The following is a 14,371-nucleotide window of genomic DNA, read 5'->3' as shown; positions in this document are numbered from 1 at the left end:
CTTGATCTTCGCCATCACCTGGTTGGTGAAGGAGTTACTACTCTTCATGAAGCTGGGGTGGCCCATGGCACAACCCAGGATGACCAGCTGACCCTCAGCCAGCAGGGTGATGTGCCACGCATTCTTCAACCGGTACCAGTCCACCTGCGGCTTGAGGGCTTGATGTTCACCTCCTCCACAGCGTTCTCTTGAGCCACTTGACGTTGATGTCCATGTCCAAGTGTCCAGTGTTACACACGATGGCAGCACCCCTCATCTGGTCAAAGGGCCAGCCAAGAAAGATGTCCTCTGACAGCCTCATCCAGGGCGGTCACCTCATAGCCCTCCATGGCAGCCTGCAGCACGACAGCGCGCTGATGGGGCCCATCTCCGTGATGACGACGCGGGCCCCGAAGCCGCAGGCCTGGGCACAGCCCTTGCGCACGTCGCCATAGCCTGCTACCACGGCTGCCTTGCCGGCCATCATCACGTCTCGGGCCCGCTGGACGCCGTCTCCGAGGGACTCCGGCAGCCACGGAGGCTGTCAGACCTGCTCTCGGTGACGGAGTCGCTGACGTGGATGGCCGGCGCCTTCAGGATCCCACTGGCCATCATCGTGCAGAGGCCGTGGACCCCGGCCGTGGTCGCCTCAGAGACGCCTGGATACGGAGGCCGTGGACCCGGCTGTGGTCCCCTCGGAGACACCTGGATGCAGAGGCCGTGGACCCGGCCATGGCCCCCTCGGAGACGCCTGGATGCGGAGGCCGTGGACCCGGCCGTGGCCCCCTCGGAGACACCTGGATGCAGAGGCCGTGGACCCGGCTGTGGTCCCCTCGGAGACACCTGGATGCAGAGGCCGTGGACCCGGCCGTGGGCCCCTCGGAGACGCCTGGATGCGGAGGCTGTGGACCCAGCCGTGGCCCCCTCGGAGACGCCTCGATGCGGAGGCCGTGGACCCGGCTGTGGTCCCCTCGGAGACGCCTGGATGCGGAGGCTGTGGACCCAGCCGTGGCCCCCTCGGAGACGCCTCGATGCGGAGGCCGTGGACCCGGCTGTGGTCCCCTCGGAGACACCTGGATGCAGAGGCCGTGGACCCGGCCGTGGGCCCCTCGGAGACGCCTGGATGCGGAGGCTGTGGACCCAGCCGTGGCCCCCTCGGAGACGCCTCGATGCGGAGGCCGTGGACCCGGCCGTGGGCCCCTCGGAGACGCCTGGATGCGGAGGCCGTGGACCCGGCCGTGGGCCCCTCGGAGACGCCTGGATGCGGAGGCCGTGGACCCGGCCGTGGGCCCCTCGGAGACGCCTGGATGCGGAGGCCGTGGACCCGGCCGTGGGCCCCTCGGAGACGCCTCGATGCGGAGGCCGTGGACCCGGCCGTGGGCCCCTCGGAGACGCCTCGATGCGGAGGCCGTGGACCCGGCCGTGGCCCCCTCGGAGACGCCTGGATGCGGAGGCCGTGGACCCGGCCGTGGGCCCCTCGGAGACGCCTGGATGCGGAGGCCATGGACCCGGCCGTGGGCCCCTCGGAGACGCCTCGATGCGGAGGCTTAAACAAAAATTAAAACTAAAATGAAAAAAAAAAAACCTCTTTTCTACATGTATACATATTTTTTCTTCATAGTCTAAAAAACCTTAAGTGAAATACTTTACTTACATTTACCTATTTGTTATAAAGCACATTGCGATGGACACAGATAAGTGGCCAGATGAAGTGCAAGGTACCTGCCAAGGGACACAGAGCTTCCACAGCCCCTCCTGATGGGCCACCCCCCAGGAACCTCCATGTGTTCAGCAATCCAGAAGCTCTCAAACCCTGTCCTTTTGGGGTTTTATGGCAGCTTCATTACATAGGCATGATTGATTATTGGCCATTGGTGATCAAATCAACATCAGTCCTTCTCTCCTCCTTCTGGGGCGGAGGTTAAGGCGGCAAGTTCCAACCCTCTAATCACACAGTTGGTTCCTCCAGCAACCAGCTTCCATCCCGAGGCTATCCAGGGGCTTCCACCCCCACCCCAACACACACATACGCCAGCCATCATGATAGCATGCAAATACACATCACTTTGGAGATTCCAAGGATTTTAGGAGCTGTGTGCCAGGAACCAGGAGCATAAACCAAATGCATACATGTCTTATTATATCATAATATTACACCATGTAACCTTCTTTTCAGGCATGAAGCCTAGCCTATGTTAATAGGTGTCTCAGGCCAAGCCACTCAAGTTGAGAAGACAAACAGAACATCACCTGTGGTCTATAGGACGCTGGATGGCCTTTCTCAAAGCCCAGAGCTTGCAGTATTTGGATAAATGTGAATCCTTCATGGATTTTGTATGGGCTGCCTGACCAGTCGGGCCTCTGTGTGTTGTGCTAAGAAGAGTTAGGGTTCTCTCTGCACCTCAGGTAGCCAGGCTAATATACGGTGGAGTTGGTATCAGCATGAAGGTTTCCTGGCTGACTTCTCTGCATCTGGCTTCTTACAACCACCAATCACACAACATTCTCAGAGCTCTCACCATGGCAGGTGTGCTGACCCCATCCAGGACCAAATACAGCTATTACTAATTGTGATTGTAAAAGAAAAAAATAAATAAGGGAAAAACCTGTAGATCCTGGCAAGTTTCCTTTTGCATGCCATGTGGGGCGGAACCAACTCCCCCAGTCCAAGCAACATTGATAAGAGCTGGGCTGTTCATACCTGTTACAGGAGTTTCCGCCTGAAGCAAATTATTGTTATTGCCAGGTTATAAACCCTTAAAAGAATTCCTTAATGGAAAAGCTAACAGCTCATTAACTATAATGAGTGTCATCATATAGGACACGTTCCAGTGGAGGGAAGGCAACTACGTTAACTCGGTCTTTCAGCAGCACCCGGGCTCATGACACGGATGGTCAACACCACACAGTGAGACCCTCCCGACAGGACCAACCGCTCTGCAGTTGTCTGTGACTCTTCTGGTCCCTGCGTCCATCCCAGAGAAACCCAATTTATTTACAGGACCTGCCTTGCACCTTGAGAGAATGCAACACATCTGGGGGATACTTTACAAAGAGGGGAAGTCAGCCACCGCCATCAGCAGACATGAGACCATTAGCCTCACACACCAGGCTGCAAGGCTGGGCCTGTTATCACAAACAAGCTGTTTGCTCACAGTTTGAATTTATTTCTAGAGACTGTTTACCTAAATGAAATTACTTATCCACTGGGGCAGGGTTCAAAGCTCAAAAGATAAGTGCAATCGGCTACTAAAAAGATGCAAGCTTGAGGAAATGAGGGGAAAGAACAAAGTCAGATTAATCCCGGGGGTGGGGGGAGTCTCAATGCCATAAAAATTACATGGCATTCCTTTAGACCATCAATTAATTTTAATTCCAAAAGTTCAAAGCCACTATTTAAAGGAACTAATTAATAGCTAATATTCTCCCCAGAGTGAGTTAGTCTGGTTTACAAGAGCAAAGGCATTGATGGGCTGAACGTTCCTCCTCTCGCTGATCATTACAGGTAACGCTAGCCTGAGTCCCTGGAGGACGGGTCTGGGAATTCCCACGCACGGAATAATCATGACACTTACTAGTCCGTAGTCAGACCCTTGCTAAATTTTAGTTACTCTGCCTCTGGGGATGGGGCTTACCACAGTCACCTTTGAATGATGCTCTGCAGAAAAGTGGACCCTAAAGTCGCGGGTACATCTTGCCCCACGTAAGTTCTAGTATTATTGTTCTTTATATAAACTACTCTAGGGGAAAGTCCTTATTTGGCTTGTTTTAACCTTAGGTGCAGAGCATTGGGTTCATCACACTCTCACCTCCACTCACTGTCACTGGGCTAAATGCACACCTTCTCTTTAATATATTTTAAATGTCCTTTTGATCTTCCTATTCACTCCCATCCTCTCCTCTCACATATAGGCTGCTACCCTAAGGTATTTAATGTTTATTTTGTTTGTTTGGATATCACTGTTTTGTGTTCATGTATTTTTCTTTATGCTCATAATCCTCATACCCAAGTATTACTTTTATTCACGTTACAGTCTGGTCTCTGTCCATCTGCCTTTTTGTTGTTTACACATTGTAAGTAATATCCATAATAGAATACTTGTGTCCTGATTTTCAACATTTCTATAATGAGCTTTTATTTTCTTTAGTCTTTGATAGTCTTTTTTTCTTATCTCCCTGCACCCCCAGCAGGTGACCACTGCTAACAGCATGGGCAGGGTCTATCTCTCCACACGTGTCTCCAGGGTCACTCAATCCTTTAAACTGGTGGTTACGTGTGTGTGTGTGTGTGTGTGTGTGTGAGAGAGAGAGAGAGAGAGAGAGAGAGAGAGAGAGAGGGAGTGAGAGAGAGGGAGAGAGAGTGAGAGGAGAGATACTTGGTTTAATGAACTGGATTCATAATCCATATCTCTGTGGTTTGCTATTCTCATCTAAGAATATGATACGATCGTCCTTCCAGGGCAGTAGGTCCCGATCTCTGGCGTTCTAATAGCTGTCTAGTAATTCGTGGAAGAGATGGATGTTCATTTGTTTACCCAACCATTCCCTTATTCATGGCATTTAGGTCACACTCAGTTTTTCATCACCACAAACAAAGCTGCGTATTTATGCAGATGAATCCATAAGTACCGGTACTTTCACATCTAGTGTGCAAGTATTTTTCGCTTGTGTAAATGGTGTTGAGTTAAATACCGCTTTGTATTTCTTATTTCACTATGCACTATACTTTTGCTGTCTATCCATGTTATAATTTGTAGACCTAATATGTTGGTTCTAACCACTGCGCAATATTCCACAGTGAGTCCCCAGTTCACTTAACCTATCAGTCTCCAGACGCCTGTATATAATAGCAGCACTGTGGGTAAGGCACTTTTTAAATACTATGGAAAGTTTAATGTGCTTCAAAAGAAAGCACCAAGCCAGGTGTGGTGGCTCACACCTGCAGTCCCACCTACTACAGGGGGTGAGGCGGGAGGGTCACTTCAGCCCAGGAGTTTAAGGCCAGCCTGGGCAACAGAGCAAGAACCTTATCTCTATAAATAAACATAAATAAATAAAGCATCAAATAGAAAACACATAATTCCAGCTTTTTCAAACTCTCAGTAGATTCGATTTTGGAAAATTGTTAGGAGCAAACAGGGCATGAGAGAAAAGAGATCACAGGAATTGGGGCACTGACATTTGTTGAAAATCTGTGTCAAGCACCCTATAAAAATCTTATTTGATTTGAAATGTAAACCTTGGAGGCACTGATCAGATGAGGAAACCAAGGGCCAGAAAGGTTAAACGCATGCCTCGTACTCAACGGTGGGACTGGGATTCACAGCCAGGTCTTCTCGGCCCTTCCCACTGTTCCTTGTGAACTGCAACCGAAACTAACAGCACAGTTTTTAGAACAGGTCTCCTAAGTGGCATGGGGGATGGGTTCGGGGGAAACTACCTGAGTATCACAAGATTTTCCATCTCAAATTTCATCCAAGGAGCCTAAGAACACTGAAACTTGATATTCTTCCCAACAAAAATGAATGGTCTTAATGTTCCAAAAAGCTCGAAAAGTCTAACCAATTTCTAGAGCTTTTGTGGGAAGATGCTGGTGTTACCAAGAACAGCAGGATGATGGGCTGAATTCAGAGTTTTCCTGGTGCAGGGAAGAGGCCAGGCCTTGCTGGCAAAGGCAAGGCCTAGGGAGCCGTGTGAAATGTGGTCAGATCATTAACGATGTTGCTGAGCATGGAAGGAATGTGAAATAAATGCAGATTTCTGCCCCGCGTCCTGGGACTGTCACAGGGTTTCTTGTTTGGCACTGGACTTTCTCTTTCTAAACACAAGGGACCTGCCGTGATAACCTGCTGCGTTGAGTTGTGAGGAAGGATCTAGAAACCATCATCAGCCAGCCAGCAGCAGTTGCTAGGCATGTATGCCAGGCCATGGGTAAAGCACAAAAGGAACAGATGAAATAATAAATATTAACTGCATAATTTTTGCCCTGGAATCCAAAAACATAACCGAGGCTTGATGGCACTTAGAAATTGTAAACTGAACTGAGACCTTTACCAGCTTGGGTAGCTGGGCCGTCAACGCTGGTGAAACTCAGGTTCAGAGGCACAATTAGAGGCAAATTTAGCTGCCTGGTCCCCTTCCACACCACTAAGCGGCCACCAAACTAGCCTGGGTTCCTGGGGAAAACAGTAGAGGTTGAGAGAGGGAGGGGTGCAAGAAATTTAAACTGTTTCACCAACAGAGTGTATTAGTCCGTTCTCACGCTGCTAATAAAGACCTACCTGAGGCTGGGTAATTTATAAAACAAAGATGTTTAATTGACTCACAGTTCCACATGGCTGGGGACGCCTCAGGAAACTTACAATCATGGCAGAAGGAGCTCTTCACAGGGTGGCAGGGGAGAGAATGAGTGCCCGGTGCAGAGGGAAGCCCCTTATAAAACCATCACATCTCCTGAGAACTATCACGAGAGCAAGATGGGGGAAATGAACCCCATGATTCAATTATCTCCACCTGGTTCCTCCCACCACACGTAGGGATTATGGAAGTTACAATTCCCGATTAGATCTGGAGCTGGGTGAAGTAGCTCATGCCTGTAATCCCACCACTTTGGGAGGCTGAGGCGGGAGGATCACTTGAGGTCAGGAGTTCAAGACCAGCCTGGCCAACATGGTGAAACCCTGTCTCTACTAATAATACAAAAAAAAAAAAATAGCAGGGCATGGTGATGCACGCCTGTAATCCCAGCTACTTGGGAGGCTGAAGCAGGAGAACTGCTTGAACCCAGGAGACAGAGTTTGCAGTGAGCTGAGATTGAGCCACTGCACTCCAGCCTGGGCAACAGAGCAAGACTCCATCTCAAACAAACAAACAAACAAACAAACAAATAAATAATTTAAAAAGGTGAGATTTGGGTGGGAACACGGCCAAACTGTATCATGGAGAATTTCCATCTTAAAGTGCTCACAGCTCCTGTAGGAAAAGGCAAGTAAAATACACCGTGCAACAGGCACAGAAGTACACAGGCTGTGCAATAAAAGGAAATACAGAATTGACTCTGCTGGGGCGAAATAGGAAGACCTCATGGATGAGGAAGACCTCCCATTTGATCTGGGCCTTGAAGGATGAACTAACAGACATCCTAATAGCCAACGTTTACTGCAAGCTTGGTAGGTGGCCAGTATGCTCTAAGAGCTTTGTGTGTACGATTTCATTTCCTCTTCCCAATAATTTTATGAGACAGGTGCTAGAGATGAGAAAAAAATGAGACGCAGAGAGGTAATTAACTTTCTCTAGGTCATACAGCTAAGTAAGTAGTAGAATAGGAAATTGAACTTAGGTCTTTTGTACTCCCCAGTTCCCAGGTTCCCTGTACTCCCTCCAAATTTCCTTTCAAAAAAGGAATAAGGAAAGAGGGCTGACGGGGAAGATGGCTTTTTAAAATGCCTTAGCAGCAGGAAGGTGCCTGGACTTTCAATGAACGCCACTAGGGGGTGGTAGAGAAGGGAAAAGAAAGCGGAAACGGGGATGGAATACGGAAGAGGAGTGACCAGGAAAGAGCCTGGAGCCAGGAGTGGAAGAAAGGGGGCACCACGCTCAGAAGCATGATCTTTTCTAAGAGCATCAAAAGGTTTCTGTCTTGATTTCAATTGAGGTGAAATTCACATACCATAAGATTAACTATTTTACAGTGAATTGTGGCACTTAATACATTCACAGTGTGTGCAGCTGCAACCTCTAGTTACAAAACATTTGCATCAACCCAAAATGAAACCCTGTACTGAACCCATTGATCTTCACCCATTACTCTTCTTTGCTCCCTCCCCCAGCCCCTGGCATCCACCAACCTGAGTTCTATCTCTATGGATTTACCTAGTCTGGACGTTTCATATAATGGAATTATACAGTCTGGACTTTCGTGCTGGGCTTCTTTCACTTAGCGTAATGTTTTCAAGGTTCATGTTGTAGCATGTATCAGTACTCCATTCCTTTTTATGACTGAGTAATATTTCATTTTATAGATATACCACAAGTTGTTTATCCATTCACCTGCTGATGGACATTTGAGTGTTTCTACCTTTTAGCTATTACAAATAGTGCTACTATGAACACTTGTGTATATCATATGAGTTTTTAAGCTGATCTATGCTTAAGAAAGACTGGAAAGAATTAAGAGTCAATGAGACCAAATTGGTGAATGATATGAACAATACCTAGAACCAGCATCGAGAGTCTGAGAAAAGTGAGACAGTTGAGACAGCATTTAGAAGTAGAATCGGCAGGATGAGCCATGCATCAAATGTGATGATGGCAAACAGACAGCAGGTGGGGAAGAAAGAAGCATCCGAAAGACTCTATAGTGTCAACCCTCGCCGGTGCGGTGATGAGACAGTCGTGGAGTGACGAAGAACGATGCTGCAGTTTAGATAGTGCATTTAGAACTGAGTTTGGAGTACCACTGGCTGCTCTGCTAGACACCCAACGTGCGGTCAGTCATGCCACTCAGGAGAGCATGCTGTGCTGGACCAGCCAAGAAGGAAACGGTGTGCAGAGCTAAGAGATGAGGCTGAAACGCTGGGAAATCCCATCTAAGATGAGAGCATGACTCTGTGCCATTGTGTGTGTGATCTGCTCTTTCCGGAATGCCATTCCTGCTCTCTGAGTCTGGATGTCTCAAGATCCAGCTCAATGACACTTCCTTTTAGCAAATCCTGATGTATGAGTTTGTTTTCGTACTGCTGATAAAAACATACCCAAAACTGGGAGTAAAACGAGGTTCAATTGGATTTACAATTCCACATGGCTGGGGAGGCCTCAGAATCATGGCAGGAGTCAAAACACTTCTTAAATGGCAGTCACAAGAGAAAAATGAAGAAGCAGCAAAATCGGAAGCCCCTGATGAACCCATCAGATCTCGCGAGACACGAGAATAACACAGGAAAGACCGTCCTCCATGATTCAGTTACCTCTTCCAGGGTCCCTTCCACAACACATGGGAATTCTGGGAGACACCATTCAAGTTGAGATTTGGATGGGGACACAGCCAAATCGTGTCACCTGCTAACCCCAAGCAGAGTCAGGTTTCCCACGGCACCCCAGATCATATCAGCGATCACACTGTGTTGCAATTCTGTCATCGTCTGTCAACTCACTGGAGTTTGAGGCAAGGATGTTACCCCTTATCTCTCTATGCAGCATATACAAGGCACATTATAAACATCTGCCAAACTAGTGAATTAGAAAAGCAAAGATCTGTGAAGAAGACGAAGAAGGAGCTAGGAGTGGAAGGAGTAGAGCCAGAAGAGAGTAGGTGTATAGATTCCAAGAGAACATTCCGAAAAGAGGGAAGGAACCGTGTGCAACACTGTAACAAAGTGAAATGGAACAAGAAAGGCCATTGGAGTTAGGAATCTGGATGACCACAGACCTTGAGAAGGTTTATTCACATGGGGACCTGGGGATGGGGGATTACAGCGGGACAGGGAAGGGCACTAGGGACAGGAGATCGTAATGAGCTGGGGAAGAAGCGGGAGATGGTAAGGTGGCAGAAAACACTCTCCGTAAGTGGGTGAAGGAAAAGAAGTGAAGAATAGCTGGAGGGAAGTCAATTAAGAGAAAGAACGTTTTTCCTTGAGGACGAGAAAATATTTATCTATTTGTCAGGGTTGAAGAGCTGCTGAAGAAGAGTTAAAAAGGAAAGCAAGCAGATTGAGAAGAAAGAGATGGACCAGGAAAATGAATGAGAATAAATATAACTGTTGTGGGAGGTGAAGATTTTAAAGAAGGCATAGACTATGTTATCTTATCGCAAAAAAACCCACCCCATAGGCGGAGAATGTGTTTTCCTGCCCCGTTGACTCTGGATCATGATTGTGCTTTGACTGGTGGGTTGCAGGAGAAAGTGCCAATGTGGCAGCTCCAAGCAGAGGCCTTGAGAGGATGGGCATGGCCTTGTGTCCCCTCCTGTACCTCTTTCCTGAGAATAATAGGCCAGGCAGCCACTGACCACTGCCAGGGTCTGCTGAGGACCCCGAAAGAGAGCTGTGGTCCAGACCTGAACCACACCTGCAGCCTGAAGCCCAGCCCAGCCCAGCCCTGCCAAGCCCAGGACGTTGAAAGAGAAACAAAGGCTGTTAATCGCAAACACTAAGGTTTTGGGTTGTTTGTTACCGCAGCAAATGCTGACTCACATGAGGCAGAGACGAGTAATGTGTCTCGGACGGGTCCAGGGCCGCTGCTTTCTCAGCAGCAGGAGGGAGGAAAGACAGATCTATGAAGGGATTAAAAATAGAGCCGTTTGCAAGAGGAAGGAAGGGAAGTTGAGGAACTCTCCGTACCTGGTGTGCTTTCGCTGTCTCAGCTCCACTCCAGGCAAGGTCACCTGCAGAGGGGGCCACAGCTCTGTGGGCTTGGGGAGAGGAACGAGTAGAGGGGAGCTACCACGGGGGATGGGGACAGAGCCAATCTGGAGGCCTGAAAAGAACGCCAAGGGTCACCAAGCAGCCACTGAGCCCAGGCTCCCAAGTACACACAGGAATAGAGGAGGAGGCAGCTTTCAAAGTGGAGAGAACGCCCGATGTGGTGGCTCACACCTGTAATCCCAGCACTTTAGGAGGCCGAAACCCTTGAGGCCAGGAGTTCAAGACCAGCCTGGCCAACATGACGAAACTCCATCTCTGCTAAAAATACAAAAAATTAGCTGAGCATCATGGCAGATGTCTGTAAGCTCAGCTACTTGGGATGCTAAGGCAGAGAATTGCTTGTACCTGGGAGGCGGAGGCTGCAGTGAGCAAAGATCACACCCCTGCGCTCCAGCCTTGGTGACAGAGCGAGACTGCATCTCAAAAATAATAATAATAATAACACAGAAGTGGAGAAAAGCAAAATGTGGTAGAAAGACATTTCCTACATTCAAAATCTGAAGCAAACCTTTCAGTCTCCTTATTTGCTGTATCAAGGACACAGTTCTGAGAGCAAGGCCGATGTCCCGGGCCTCCTGATACTGGGTGCTATTGATGATCGCCACCGACAGGTAGAACTTGGATGAACGGCAGCCTACCCTTCCTCCTCACTTGCTGCAGTCTGTGCTATTGCTACAAGTCCCTTCATGGAACAGCCAGCCAAAGAGCAGAGACAGCAGGGCAGCGGTTCAAGGCCCCAGGCCTGCAGTTTCTGCCGCTTCTGCAGTTTCCGTGTGCTACAACTTCCCAGCTCTCTCTCCCATTTTTGCTGTCAAATTTCAAGGCTTCCAGCAGCATCTCTGAAGCTGCTGCCACAGTTCCTACACACCAAAAGTGCCCAGATCTTCTAGAAACTTCAAAATGAATTGGACATGGTGGCTCACACCTGTAATTCTAGCTACTTGGGAGGCTGAGGCAGGAAGATCTCTTGAGCCCAGGAGTTTAAAATCAGCCTGGGTAACATAGCAAGACCCTGTCTCTAAAAAAATTTTTAGGCCAGGTGCAGTGGCTCAGGCCTGTAATCCCAGCACTTTGGGAGGCAGAGGCAGGGAGATCATGAAGTCAAGAGATCGAGACCATCTTGGCCATCATGGCGAAACCCCATCTTTACTAAAAATACAAAAATTAGCTGGACATCGTGGCACAGGCCTGTAGTCCCAGCTACTTGGGAGACTGAGTCAGGAGAATCGCTTGAACCCAGGAGGCAGAGGTTGCAGTGAGCTGACGGTGCCACTGCACTCCAGCCTGGCAACAGAGCAAGACTCCGTCTAAAAAAAAAATTAATAAACCAGGCATGGTAGCACACACCTGTAGTCCCAGCTACTGCAAAGGCTGAGGCAGGAGGCTTGCTTGAGCCCGGGAGTTTGAGGTTGCAGTGAACTATGGTCATGCCACTGCATTCCAGCATGGGTGGCATAGCAAGACTGACCCCATACCTAAAAAGAAAAAAAGAGGCTGGGCGTGGTGGCTAAGGCCTATAATCCCAGCACTTTGAGAAGCCGAGACGTGTGGATCACTTGAGATTGGGAATTCAAGACCAGCCTGGCCAACATGGTGAAACCTCATTTCTTTTTTTTTTTTTTTTGAGACGGAGTTTCACTCTTGTTACCCAGGCTGGAGTGCAATGGCGCGATCTCGGCTCACCGCAACCTCTGCCTCCTGGGTTCAGGCAATTCTCCTGCCTCAGCCTCCTGAGTAGCTGGGACTACAGGCACGCGCCACCATGCCCAGCTAGTTTTTTGTATTTTTAGTAGAGACGGGGTTTCACCATGTTGACCAGGATGGTCTCAATCTCTTGACCTTGTGATCCACCCGCCTCGGCCTCCCAAAGTGCTGGGATTACAGGCGTGAGCCACCGTGTCCGGCCGGTGGAACCCCACTTCTAATAAAAATACAAAAATGAGCCAGGCGTATTGGTGCATACTTGTAATCCTAGCTACTCAGGAAGCTGAGGTAGGAAAATTGCTTGAACTAGGAAGGTGGAGGTGGAGGTTGCAGTGAGCTGAGGTTGCGGTGCTGCACTCCAACCTGGGCAACAGAGCAAGACTCCATCTCAAAAAAGAAAAGAAAAAAGAACTTCAGAATGGCTCAGTGGCAATAATATGTATTTTTTAAAAAGAAAGAAGGCTGGTGCGTTGGCTCACACCTGTAATCTCAGCATTTTGAGAGGCTGAGACAGATGAATCACCTGATGTTGGGAGTTTGAAACCAGCCTGCTCAACATGGTGAAACCCCATCTCTACTAAAAATACAAAAATTAGCCAGGCGTGGTGGCATGCACCTGTAATCCCAGTTACTTGGGAGGCGGAGGCAGGAGAATCATTTGAACCCAGGAGGCAGAAGTTGCAGTGAGCAGAGATCATGCCATTGTACTCCAGCCTGGGCCACAGAGGGAAGGGGAAGGGGAAGGAGAAAGGGAAGTGGAAGGGAAGGGACTCGGTGTGGTGGCTTGCACCCATAATCTCAGCACTTTGGGAGATCGAAGTGGGAGTACTGCTTGAGGCCAGAAGTTTGCTGCCAGCCTGGGCAAGATCCTGTCTGAAGGAAGGAAGGGAAGGAGGGAGGGAGAGAAAGAAATGAAGAAAGAAAAAAATTGAAGATATTTATTTATTTATTTATTTATTATTATTATTATTATTTTGCAGGAGTTAGTGTAGCTTGGTGGCAGAAACCATAAAGCAGAGATGATGGCCGGGCACGGTGGCTCAAGCCTGTAATCCCAGCACTTTGGGAGGCCGAGGCAGGTGGATCATGACAAGAGAGCGAGACCATCCTGGTCAATATGGTGAAACCCCGTCTCTACTAAAAATACAAAAAATTAGCTGGGCATGGTGGCACGTGCCTGTAATCCCAGCTACTCAGGAGGCTGAGGCAGGACAATTGCCTGAACCCAGGAGGCGGAGGATGCGGTGAGCCGAGATCGCGCCATTGCACTCCAGCCTGGGTAACAAGAGCGAAACTCCATCTCAAAAAAAAAAAAAAAAAACAAAAGCAGAGATGATTTCTGCTAGAGGTCAGGCGACGTGTAACTGAGAGCACAGACTCTGGGTTGGAATCCAGGATCTACCAGACTGTTTAACTTAGGGCAAAATGCATGATCACACTGCGCCTCACTTCTTATTTTATAGAATGGAGATAATAACCATCCCTATCTCACAGGAATTGTGAAGGTTAATAGATCAAATGATGTAAAAATTCCTGAAAGTAATCGGCACATAGTAATTCTTCAGCTCATTTAGTCCCTGCCACTTGGCAGCTGGGGCCTTGGGGAGTTATTTACCTCTTCTGTGCCTTGCTTTCCTCACCTGTATAACGTGGATAACAACAGTGCCCACTCCGTAGGGCTGTTATATCAATACGGTAAGATGCCTGGCTCGTAGTAAGCATCATAACAGTGACGGCTATTATTTCCCTTCTTTTCCTCTATACACTTATCAAAAAATATCTGTTCACTTTTCCCAGCAATTCTCAACTATATCAAACCTAACAACTTCTTTCGAGAACAAATATTTTTAGTCTGAACATACCATCCTGAGATAAAACTCACTGACAAAATAACTTACCTATTTACATAATGTCAAAAATATATACAATGCACTCGTTGTATCAAAAGGATTGTAATTAATAATTGACATAACTAAGTAGTCAGATGCTTGTCCCTACTTAAACTGGGTAAGTTTGGATTTAAGAGAAGAAGGCAGTCTGCACAAGGACAGGTGGTTGCTAGAATAACACCTAGTGTTTAAAAAATGCTAACAGACAAGGCTTTAATGTACATTCTAAAAGAAAGCAAGAAAATAATCAGAGGAGAAAAAGCACCCCAAAACAAATTATAGATCCTCAAAGTGGAGAAAATGAGTTGGTACTAATATTCTTGCCAACAAATCGGGCCTAGTTTACAGGAAAGCATCGAATAATTACCCCAGTTATGA

This window comes from Saimiri boliviensis, chromosome 14 (genome assembly GCF_048565385.1).
Source record: "Saimiri boliviensis isolate mSaiBol1 chromosome 14, mSaiBol1.pri, whole genome shotgun sequence".
In the NCBI taxonomy this organism is placed as follows: Eukaryota; Metazoa; Chordata; class Mammalia; order Primates; family Cebidae; genus Saimiri; species Saimiri boliviensis.
Note: the sequence above shows the minus strand (reverse complement) of the source record.